General features: G+C 37.4%; 1 protein-coding gene across 4 annotated transcripts in view; it reads left to right on the top strand.

The window, feature by feature from the left end:
• Nucleotides 1-13,027, top strand: part of NCALD (neurocalcin delta) — a 410,740-nt gene that overhangs the window by 317,000 nt on the left and 80,713 nt on the right. The window contains exon 1 of one of the 4 annotated variants that reach the window (XM_081266718.1): nt 5,303-5,422. The exons of the other annotated variants lie outside the window; for them this stretch is intronic. The gene's annotated coding sequence lies outside the window, so the exon portion shown is untranslated. Of the gene's footprint in view, nt 1-5,302; nt 5,423-13,027 lie in introns of those variants that run through there. 4 annotated transcript variants of the gene reach the window in all.

Raw genomic sequence — 13,027 nt, 5'->3', positions numbered from 1 at the left:
TGAATGCTTTTGAAGATTCATACTTCAATTTTTGTCTCTTTAGTTTCTGAGCATGCTAAGAAGCCCCTTGCCACTTACCAATCACCTACTAAGCCACACATGGTGGCACATGCTTGTAATCCCTCCTAGCTACTCAAGAGGCTGAGGTTGGAAGATCACAAATTTGAGGTTATCAACCTGGGCAGATCCCATCTCAAAAAAAAAAAAGAAAAAAAAAAAAGAAGAAGAAGAAGAAGAAGAAGAAGGACTGAGAAGGAGCTCAATGGTAGAGCACTTACCTAGTGTGCATGAGGCCCTGGGTTCAATCCCTAATATCACCAGAAATAAAAAAATCATCCAATAATTTAAAGATAAGCAGTGGAGAATGTGGAGAATGTGGGGAATGTTGTAGTTACCTCAATGATATGAACCAAATGTTTGTGTTTCCCTAAGAGTCATATGTTGAACCCCCAGGTGGTATTATTTTGAGGTTGGAACCTTTAGCAGATTAAGTTATGAAAGTGGAAGCTTTACCATGGAGTTATGTCCTGTTAAAAGAGGCCTTGTCCCCTCCACCATGTAAGACCATGACTGGAAGGTGTCATTTATAAACCAGAAAACAGGCCCTCACAGTACACCAAAGCTGAGGGAACCTCTGTCTTAGACTTAAGCTCTAGAACTTCGAGAAATAGATTTCTGTTGTTTATAAACCACCCAGTTAATAGTATTTTGTTATAGGAGCCAGACTAAGACACTCAATGTGTTTTCCTTTTATTGGAAATCTCAGCACTTAAAATCATCGCTGTCTTTGCTATTCTTTGAGGTTGTCTGACCACTTTATTATTGTTATCTTTGTTGTCTGACCACTTTATTATTACTATTATTGTTATCTCAGTGAGAATGTTAATTCAAATACATGCTAGTACATCATAATGGGAAACAGAAGTCACCCTAGCCTGTGCAATCTAAATATTTGCTTCCATTAGGACTACAACAGTTTGGGCATACTTTAACATACTTGTTAAACCCATAAAACTTGTTAATGAGCTTAAGAAGCCAGTATGTGACTACAATAATTTGGATAATAATTTAACCACCTCCTTGCTTAAAATCTTTCTGATTTGAGTTTTCCTTGCCTTAGTACTCCTTAGACTAAAGGTAGGTTAAGATCTTTAAAATTCTCAGAGGCAGAAATTTTAGCCCTTTTCCCTGCATAAGAAATTAAAAATAAAATACTCTTAAATATAAGATAAACATAAGACATAATTGAATTCTTTTAAAAAATATCGAATATAACTTATTTCTAAAAATTTGTGGCATAAATCCTGGCCCTGCCATGTTCTAGGTAGGCAATTTACTTAATCTCTCCATGTTTTAATTTCTCAAGTTGTGAAATGTAGAAAAGAAGAGCAGCTGCCTTATAGGGTTATTATAGTAAATGTTTTAGTATATGTATAGCACTTAGGACAAAGTTCCACATATAGTAAATACTCAATTAATGTTGGTCAGTGTAAATGATTATCCAAAATCAACAGCAATAATCATAAAATACATCAGCATATAACTTCCATATTCTCATCATAAATATTTGTGCTTTAACAAGGATACATTGGATTTACTGGGTAAATGTATTTATACCCATGCAGTGCTAGATGATTTTGTAATAACTCAACATTTTTTTCTTCCTTTGCCTTTTTATGGGTTTGGGAGAACCTTTGTCTTCCCTGTCAGTTGAGAAAAAAAGGAATCATGGCTTTCTATTGTTTAGAATTTATTTCCCCATAGGCAAGTCACTCAGTGTTGATTGAGCACACATTATATCATTATTATATACCTAACCAAAGGGTTATAGAGATGAGTAAGATTTTATCTTTCCATAAAAGTCTTCATGTCAGAGTCAGATAAACAAGAAATGACATATACATTGAGCTAACTATAATGTGGCAGGGTGTCAGAATTTTATTGCACATTAACTTTATAATCCTCATAACAACCTTAGGGTGCAGACTCTACAACTCAGAATACTTTTGTAACTTGCCCAATGTCCCACCATAAAGGAGACGTGATTTGAACTAGGTAGCTCCAAATAGTGGGTCCATGGCCTTCCCACTAATGCTAAAATGAGAAGATGGCAACATGTCTACTTAGAAAAGTTGGGAAAAGACTGATTAGAATTGTCTACTCATGGCCCAACCCACCTGTTAGTTCAGGTGTTTGAATCCAAGTCAGACTGCTTATTTGGTGGTATTTACCAGTTATTTCTGGGAAAATGGGCAGACTCATTAATAATGAGAAGCCCTGAAATTCTTAGAGTAAGTAAAAGAATCATAAAGACCCGGGCGCGGTGGCAGAAGCCTGTAATCCCAGCTGCTCAGGAGGCTGAGGCAGTACGATTGCGAGTTCAAAACCAGCCTCAGCAATGGTCAGGCGCTAAGCAACTCGGTGAGACTCTGTCTCTAAATGAAATACAAAATAGGGCTGGGGATGTTGCTCAGTTGTCAAGTGCCCCTGAGTTCAATCCCTGCTACCAAAAAAAAAAAAAAAAAAAAAAAAAAAAAAAAAAAAAAAAAGTAGACAACTACTTTTGAATGGGTATTTATATTTTATGAATCATTTTCACCTTAAGAAATGAGCTGACATTCATAAAATAAAATGATATATGTTTTCTTCAATGTGATGAGCTATGACTGGAGAAGCACTCATATGTATTTCCTATAATCCTTTTAACAGCATTTGGATTAATTGGCCAAATAATTTTGGCCAATTGGTGGAAACCTGACCTGCAAAGAGATGTGCATATGGTGTGAGCCCTGCAGGTGACTGGCAGCATCCTTATTTGTAAGAAGAATCTCAAAGCCTGCATGCTTTGCAAAAGGAACTTAATGAGGGCAGGTTGGAAGCATGCTATTGACAAAAGGGCTTCTTCATGCCTCCATTTTTTATTCTGAAGTCAAGTTCACTGGTTAGATCAACTTTCATGACTTTAACAAGTCAGTATATAACAAAGTATACTTTGAGAGCAAATTCAAAATGAAAGTGTATTCATTTTTGCCCATTTTCAAATTAGTCAATTTGAAGACCTTAATTTTAGGGATTTTTTAGAAATGAAAACTTCTTGTTTCAGAAGACATCACTTATGGACAGTGTGGCATGGCACTTTGACTCTCTTGGATACTAAAGCTGCATAAAAAGAGTTGATTGGGCAGCCATATGCATTTGAAGCCAGAGAGATGATAAATCAGGCTCAAGAAAACTTGAGGCCCTGAAAATCTCTGCTTTCTCTAACTTCTTCCCATCCCCTGTTATCATGATGTGCATAGAAATCCAAAACTATAAACAGAGCAAATTTCAAATTTGTGAATCATGGCTGTTGCTGAAATCTGCTCCTTCTGAGACATCTCAACTAACTTAGATAGACATTGGATTCAATTGCCTTCCTTCCAACAGGTAAGTTCCCAAATGTCATTTATCCAGAATTAAAGGGGGAAAGGTCTTTATTGTTTGCTTTTGCTTTTGCAGTGCTACAGCTGGTAGCATCAGGAAAACAATTTTTTGAATAAAAAAAAATTTTTTTTCTTTTCTCATAATTGGGGCTAGGATGAAAGTAAAGATGAAAAGGCAGACAAATAGAAAGATTGTATGGTCAAGCAGTTTGATATTATTCAAGAAGTGATTTCTAACTTTACAGAAGACATTTCAGTCTTTTAGAGTGACATAAATACAGTCTGCTCAGCCAGCTTAGTTTCCATTTGTTTTCTAGCACCCCAGAGCACCTCCTTTTAAAAAATAGGTATATGAGAAGCTAGAATAGAAGTTCTGATAACCCTAAGCACTTAAGTGTCTTTGGGGGTTTTTAAAGGAATCTCTGTGTCCTGTGTCCCCCGCCCCCGTCCTGGCTTATTAACTCCTTTGTCCTTTGAATGGGTAGACATTTTCTAAATGTCTTTTTCAGAGTATCTTCCTTTGGGTTTCATTTAATTTTGTTTAATTGACTTCCTATTAATTAAGAAGGAACATTAACTAGGTCATAAGCATGTGTGCAGAGTTAAAACAAACCAGGCGATCCTGAAGGAAATGAAGCAGAAGTTAGCAAACAGGTGGGACTGTCCTTTTATTCTGCTGCTCTGAGTTTTTATTGACCTTGGTGTTTGTGGGACACTAGACCATTTATTTAGTATTGAGATCCAGCAAAGAGGTGTGGATTGTAGGATTTAGAACTTGGTACTGGCAGGATGTCCCCAAAGCAAAGTTTTTGGCTTAATCACAAAGTTCCTTTAAAGTAGAACTGTTCTGAAACTCTGTGAGTCATCATTTTTGCGTAGATAATATACAATGTACACATCCTGAAAGTCTCTTACTTGCTTTCCACATTCAGCTTGGCGTCAGGATCATTTGAATATTTTCTTTGCGTCCCTAGCACAGTCTCATTGATGTGAATTCTTACATCATTTTATTTTTTTAATTTATTTTTATTTACTTATTTTTAAAACAAAGTTGGTGTTATTTTATTTGGACCTTTAGTTTGTTCATTTATATGCGGTGCTGAGAATCAAACCCAGTGCCTCACACATGATAGGCAAACGTTCTACCACTGAGCCACAACCCCAGCCCTTACATCATTTTAAAAGTATCTTTTCTTCCAATTCCCTTTGTGTTTCTGGTTTTCTCATTTGTTTACAACCAACTTTAATTTGCTAAGAAAACTATTTCCAGAATTTTCATAAACTGAAAGATGTATATATAAAGGGCACAACAATAATTGCTCATGAATACAAACTTGTAAGAGGTCAAAGAGAAGGGAAAACCACAAGGAGCTATAAAAATATCTAACTATTGTACATAAAGCAAACTCATTACCTCACACAGAAAGAAGTGCATATATATATGTGTGTGTGTGTTTATATATATATATATATATATATATATATATATATATATATATATATGGAGAGAGAGAGAGAGAGAGAGAGAGAGAGAGAGAGAGAGAGATATGCAAACTTCGTGCTAATGATAGTGAGACCAATGAACTTCAGAGCAGCATGAATTTTCCTGTAAGTAACTGTAAAGAAAAGACGCAGAAACCTTAAAGAGGAAAGTTGCAGGCACTTCTGAGTCACAACTTTGGGAGCTGAGGTTGTCAAGAGCTGTCCATGATGATTGTGTGCTATGTACACACACACACACCACAGTGACAGATGACCTATTGAAATAATTTCAGAGCCATTCTGTGGTTGCTACGACAACCAATGCTCTCTTGGCTTTCATCTGGCCATGTGACAGGGACTTTGACGTCAGCTAGAGGCAGAGTCTGTGGCTGAGTCCGCACAGGCAAAGGCTTGTAAGAATCTGGTGGATGCTGGACGAGGCTGCGGCTGCCGTGGCTGTTGCTTCCCGGGGGCTGTGGAGCATGGACTGTTAAATCCTGCACTTCTTTCTGTGTGAGGTAATGAGTTTGCTTTATGTACAATAGTTCCATATTTTAATAGCTCCTTGTGGTTTTTCCTTCTCTTTTACCTCTTACAAGTTTGTGTTCATGAGCAATTATTGTTGTGCCCGGCAAAGAATGTGAAGCAGTTTCCAGTCATGAATTTCGTGCAGCCTCTGGAATTTGGTTAAATTTGGATTAATGTTCTATGAAGTCGGTTAAAATATAATCGCCTTTCTTGCTCAACACTTGCTCTCGGCGTTATGTAGAGATATGGATTTTGCAGCTTGAGCCAAATACACTTCTTGAATTCCAGGAATCCTCCTCCCTTCAGTATCGTTTTGGGTTTAAAAACTCTAGCATTGCTGTGCAATGTGTAACTAACTTTTGCTTTTTGCAAGTGCAATCCGATTCTCAATCAGCACACAACAGTGGGGAATTTATTTGGTTTCTACCTCATTTGCGGCATTCATAATTAGCAACAATGGGAATAGTGGGAAAGAATATTATTCTTTGAAAGTTGGGATTTTTCTTGTAAATAAGGCCTTTGGTATTCTGAAAATGCCAGGGAAAACTGTCAACAGCTTCCTGTTTAGAGACACATAATCTGAAATATGCCAAGGAAGTTGGGGTGGAACCTTTACATGTGTGCATGCAGTCGCTTTGGAGTTTTTAAGGCAAAGTGCACATTTTCAGTGTCTTCCCCTGGAAATTCAACTGTGAAGAGAATGGCATTGGACAGTTTTTTTTTTTTTAAATTAAGGAGTTATGAAAGCTGTTTTTATGTTTTTTTTAATTGAAATGATTTCCTAGAGAATAAAATGATGGCCCTAAAACTAAATGTATCATTGATACAAGGTCTACTTTAACTTAAACTCAGATATAAATAAATTTTGAAAATTTGTTTCAGATCTCGAATGAATAATTTTGTAACTGTGGTTAATAAGGATTTTTATCTCTCTATCCATATAACACACTCTACTACAAATTGTTTTATTTGCATTGTTGCTAGTTCATTTCATTTCCAACTTCAGTGATTTTAGGTTTCCTTTTATTGCACACAACTTGGAATATTTTGTAGCTTATAATTTGAATAAAACATATGGTACTGAAGGTAATGGAAACCGAAATTTATAACTAGGTTTCTGAATCTTGCAAATATAACAGAAAAAAAAGCAAATTTCAGATAACCACATATAGTAACAGCTGGAGTTTTAAGGGATAGAAAAAACTGGTATGACTCTCTATATGAAGGTTTTGTGAGAATTATCATTACATGTGAATTATATCTCAATTCAATACATTCTTTTTATTTTTTATGTTCTTATTAGTTTCAGAATTCTAACAGTTATTTATTTTACTCCTGTAGATGAGAATTTTGAGTAGTACTTAGCTACAGTGATAAGTGAATAATTGTGGTTGTATCAATGATTTCTCAATAGCATTCAATGAGTAGAAATTCATTTAACTTTATGGCATTTGATAAATCTATCTTCAATCAGAGTGTCCATGGAAGATTTTCCAAAAATCTAATATGCTTACATTCAAGGCACATCTACTGAGACATCATCTCATTATTTAATAGTAATAACCCAGAGTCTGTATTCTTAATACCTCTAACAATATGTTAATTGATAAGTAGTATTTCAACTGATCGTGGATAGGATCAGTTAGCACTGACATTTAGAAGCACTGTCTTTGATGGAGAATGCTTTGATACTTATTTCACTCAAATTATGGTAGTATCATGATAGTTTTTCCTTGGTTCTCTGTTTTAAATTAAAGGCAAAGATGATTGTACTTAACACCCTTATAAAATAGACTGGATTTCAGCAGTATAAAATACAAGAGAACAATTCAGTGTTAATGGCAAAGGGCAATGACAAATTTGAAAGAAAATATCGTATGCTCTGAAAGCAGAGATGCTCTGAAAGCTGTAAGTCTTTTCTTATGGCAATATATAAATGACCCCTCAGAATTGTCTATTTACAGCAATGAGACTGTTTTGATTTCAAGGTCAAGTTTGTTTCAGTTGCAAAAGATGCTGGCAAGGAATGATTTACTCTAGAAACCTGGCTGTTGCATTATTAAATGCTTTGTGTATGGTTTCAGGGATTCTTAACCTTTTTGGTGCCGTGGACCTCTTTGGTAGCCTGGGGAAACGTACAAACTTTTTAGAATGATGTTTTTAGATACATAAAGGAAAGCATGCAGGGTTACAAAGGAAACGACATTTATTAAAATATTGTCACCAAATTTTTAAAACTTGTGATATGTTCTTTGTTAATAATCCATTATTAAATAATACAAACTAGAAGCAGATATACTAACCACCATGATTTTGACATAGTGGTGAGAGTAAATGACACTTTTAATTGAGTCAGTATATCTATGACAACTGTAATAGAATGTGAAAATATCTTGATTTCTTTTGGCAAAATTATCTCAGGTGCCATGGCGTGTGGCCTACATTTTAATTGAAGGAAATACTAAATTTCAGTTTGAGGTTGTGAAAAAAAATATCTAATATTTTTCCCATCCAAGTTCACTGGGCCCTCTTGAAATCTGTTCACACCTACGTTAAGTGATGTTAGCTAGTGATGCCAAAAGGTCACAGAACCTCATTGGGCAATATCCATAACCTCATTTTCACATTCAGTTTCACTACATCTGATTTTATTCTCTGAGTGTATGAATTTCATCATATTTTCTAAATTCTGCATGACATGTTTACATGGCTACTAATCTGTATCTTTCCTTTATTTTCCTCCTTGAGATCCATAAGCAGTCTTATGTTACCTGCACTGAGAAACTCTTACCTGGTTAGATTGAAGTTAAGAGGAAAACTCAGTGTTCAAACCTTGGTCCATAGAAGACTTATAGCTATTTACAAGGGGATATTTATCCCAGGGCCTGGCATATGCTAGGCAAGTGCTCTACCACTGAGCCACATCCCCGACCCTGCTGAATGCTAAATGAGATCGTAGATGAAGAAGGGACTTTGTGTGCTCATGACATTTGAAGTGAGCATTAAAGACCATATGTGACTTTCCACTTAATGTGTGTGTGTGCATTGAGAAATTGTTGATGTTACTTGCACTTACTTAAGATTTATCTGCCTGAAGGCTCCAGGATGGGACACATTCAAAATGAAATGGGAAATAGGGACACTTCCCAAGTACTCTGAACACAGAACATTATTTGGACTTACGGGACATTTAAGATCGATACAGGAAAGGTTAATATTGTTTAGTGTGACTTGTGTAAGTGATGGGCTCATTCCCCAATTCACTTTGGATGTGCAGAAAACGTAGCTGGATTTTCCTCTCCAAGCAATTGGGTAGCTTTGTGGTTGGTTGGCTGCTGTCACCACCCTGCCTTTAGAGGGTCCAAAGCCATCCTATTACATCAGCATCCACCATCTCAGCGTAAGAGAATAGGAGCTATGACATTTTGTACAAGCTGTTGCTTAAACTCAATCCAAATTCCTTGCATTTGAAATGGAAGCTTAGTAATTTTTCTTTGCACGTCCTCAGAGGAATTACGAAAGAGGATTTTCTCGAACTTTTCTTATTCTTTGGATTAGAACAGAACACCTGCTTTGGAGACTTTGAATCTGTGGCAGCGTGAGAAAGAAACTTGGAAAAAGTCTAAAATATCTGACTGCAGGCTGTATTTTGCTTCTTGATCATAGATGTTTGAAATTTTAAGTTCAGAAAGGAATGTGTCATTACTTTTCATGAAATCAGCTTTTATTTAAATGATGCCGTGTGATGAAAATCCAACTAGAAATAGCATTCCAAAATATAGCATTTTTTATTGTTTCCAGAAGTGATGCCGTAAGTGAGCGCTCATTAAGACTTTGATATAAAATTATATGATAAATATTTAAATTCACTGGAGCCACATTCTCCAAACTAAAAACAGTCTGTTCTTTTTATTTCTGTGGTTAAATTTAGGGTTGTGTTTTTTAGAATATATATCTATAAATGCCTTTAGTTAAAGACATAGCATCACTTTAAATTTTAGTTTATGTTAATATAAAATAGAATACAATCAGATCATAATGAAGTCCTATATTTAAATTTCAGGAAAGAACTTTCTAGTCTGGAAAATATTCTAGCTGTTGCCTCTCTTAGTAGGTGCCTTGTCCACAGTTTCTGAATTCTGTCCCAGTGATTCAGGAAAATTAAACCCTGCATATTGCCTTTATGAAAAGATAATTTTTAAAAAATGTTGATTCTGTATTTACTTTGTGAATTTAAACCCATTTATTAGAGGCAAATGTTGAGAACAGTGTTGTGTTCTTGGGCTGTCTGCTCAGCAGGACTCCCACAGACTCTTAAATGAATCATACAACTAAGGCCATGATCAATTTTGTGACCATATTTACCACATCTTTGGAGATATAATAAAAGCACCATCCCACCTATATTATCCCATTCTGTACCTTCCCATATCTTATCATGGGTCAGATGCAGCAGGCTCACTCAATCTGCAAACATGTATTAAGTGGATCTAGGATTATATTAGGCATTGTAAGTCCCTCCACAATGTGATCCTTGAGTGATATCTATCACTGGCATAGAGAATCCTGATTGCTTTATGGACTTTGACTTCTGTTTGCTTGAGCTTTGGTTCATATATTCATTCTTTGCCGCATTCAATCAGTTTTGAGTACCTATATGTCAGGCATCAGACTAGACACCTGGGATGCAGTGGCGAACAAGACAAGCAAGGCCCCTGCCATTGTGGAACTTACAATCAACTGCTCAGAGACCTGTGGACACCAGCAACCATGCTTCCCTCCTTTACAGCCAGTTGGGCCACTGTAGTCAAAAAGAGATTCCTTTCTAAGAGGAAAGACATCAAAACAGAAGAGAAACAAAACCATAGATTCTACACCAGAGCATAACCTTATAGGAGGCCTTTCAGCCAGTGAACAGCTGGCCTCATTTGTGAGCCATCTCTTTCTACCAGCGTCAGGGATTCCAGGTCAGTACTCCCAGCCCTACTCCCAGCGGGCCACAGGCTGGCTGTCAGCTCATCTAAGAGATAGATGAGACCGGTAGGGACTGACCTACAGAATGATTTTCTTTTAACCAATACCCTGTTTTATGCAAATAATGGAAAATATTTTATTTTTTGTAAGGAATCCTTAAATGGGTGCCCAAATATATCTCTGATCTTTCCTGTATTAGCCCGTCAGAAAAGGCTCACTGCTTTAATAATATCCTCAAGACCCCAAGACATGATATCAACACTCTTTTTTCACTCATTCACAAATCAGGTTGGGGACAAGGGTTCTGATCCACCCGGTCCTCCAGGACTAAGATTCCTTCTATCAAGTTAAACTGATCTAAACCCAGATCCTGTCTCTACCACTTGCGAGTGACTCTTCGGGCAAGTTACCTAAGTCACAGTTTTCTTATCTGGATAATACTAGTATCCAACTCAGCCAGTGAGTATCCAACTCAGCCAACTCATGGATTCTTGAGTCAACTTACTTGGCATAGTAATTAGCAAGTGTTGTATATTTAATAATGTGACCTGTTATCAGTCATTTTCTATATCTGGTAGTGCTGCCACCTCCATCTCCTGAGGGGCTGGGAAAAAGGGTTGAAGAAGGTGTGTCCCTCGTGTTATAATAGTTGATGTGTAGGAAGCAACATAGTCTTCTTGACTCTTCTCAAAATAACTGTTTTTTCACACCATCCCAGTTTTATAAATGAGAAAAAAAGAGACAGAGCTTAAGCCAATCACTCAATGTCATAGGAACACATAATGGATCTCTAGAAATTTGGCTGCAAAGTCCTGACTCTTTCTTCACTATGGTGTATTGCTTTTCAAGCTGGACTACATTGTGCTTTCCCTAGAAATATTGCTATGTGCTGTGGCAAGATTGGAATCTTCAAAAATGGGCATGCAATAATCATACCTGTTCTTATAGACCCTTGCCAGTCTCCATCAAAAAGTGCTGTCTGTCTCCCCACCCTTTGAACCCAAATGGGCATATGTTGAGTCTAACAGAGTACAGTGGAAATAGTGTAGATGCTTCCAAGGTTTGATGATAAAAAGATACAATTTCTTTTTCTCTTGGATTACTCTTTGTTTATCTCATGCATGACATTGGTGCTGGGATCCCATGTTGGAAAGAAGCCCAGACAATATGGAGTGGCATGAATAGGTGTTTCAGCAAAGAGCTCCAACCATACCCATGGCCCACACTCAGCATCACGGCCAGACATGAGAATAAGCCAACTCAGGTGATTCTAGCCCCAGCTATGGGTTCTCCCTTCCCCCTCTGATGCCAGGTGGACTGAGATGAACCACCCCTGCAGAGCCTTGCCCCAAAGTACAGATTCATAAACAAAATGAAAATTGTTGTTTTAAACTCATAAGTTTTGGGGTAGTTTCTTAGGCAGGCAGAGTAACGAACCCAGGAGGTAGCTAGAACCAAGTATAATACGTGTAGTGTTTTCTTTTTCTCCAGTTTGCTCGTATAGAATATACATATAGATTAAACAGGTTTTTATGCTTTGTCCAAAGTAACTAACCTAATCTAAAATAATTTCTAAAAGAAAAAAAGTCAGAACCAACCAAATTTTTATAAATGAGCTTTGGAAACACATCCTATTTGTAAATTTGGAGCATATAAATGCAGTTGCTGGTTCTAGGAGAAGATTTGGCTTCACTGAGGCTAGACTGTACGCCCTAGTGAAATCTCACTCATGGCCTCCTGCTTACTGGACCTTTCCTGCAGGACGTGCTGAGTAGATGTCAGTCCTTGTGCCACTCTCCCTGTCACTGCTCCCCTGGCTTCTCCATCTTTGTCTCCTCTCTCACACCTACCCTGTCTAATCTGCTGCCTAGTGTTCTGTCATTAGACCCTGTTGTCTCCTTGACACTCTCTTTTGGCCCATTTCCAATGCTCCTGGGCATATTTTCTGCTCTAATAGTTTATAGTAAAGCCAAGGAATTTCCCTTGGCCAGGGAAGATTTAGCTCACTCTGCAAAGTCTTTTTCCTCTTAACAAAGCTGCTTCCATGGCAGCTGTTCTGCTGACCTGTAGCTCCATGAGTTGGTCAAACCTAGCATTCGGAATCCTCAGAAATGCAACCCTTTTGTCCTCACTCAAAGAGGCATCTGTTTTTTCTGCTGTAGGGAAACCTATACCCTGACTCTCTTCTTGCTTGCTTAAACTTTACCCCTTTCTGATGATCTTCCCACTTTCCTCTAAGAAGATGTTCATTCATCTAGTCATTCAATGCTTGTTAAGTCCGTCCAGTGAGTCCTGCAGTTGGGCAATTATGAAACTCCCTCACCTGTGTCCACGGACTGGTAAACTTCCTCCAGCTGTCCCTCATTTGCTTACCATAGACACTGAGCAGGCTTGGTCCAATCACTAGACCCTTAATAATCAGCACATGTCCTGCTACATCCAAGATGTTCCAGCAAAGTCTTTGAAAAGGTTATAGTCCAGTTAGGTAGGCTGGGCAGCTATGCAGCTAAAGGCCAGAGTTGAATTTTCTATCCTGGTTAAAACCTTTCTTGGTTGTCATAGTTGTCATGCTGGACACCTAACAGATTAAGCATATGTGGCATTGAGATGACTTTGAAGAG

This window comes from Spermophilus citellus (assembly GCF_964194105.1).
Source record: "Spermophilus citellus genome assembly, chromosome: 14".
NCBI lineage: Eukaryota > Metazoa > Chordata > Mammalia > Rodentia > Sciuridae > Spermophilus > Spermophilus citellus.
The sequence above is the reverse complement of the archived record's forward strand: the minus strand, read 5'-3'. Positions and strand labels throughout refer to the sequence as shown.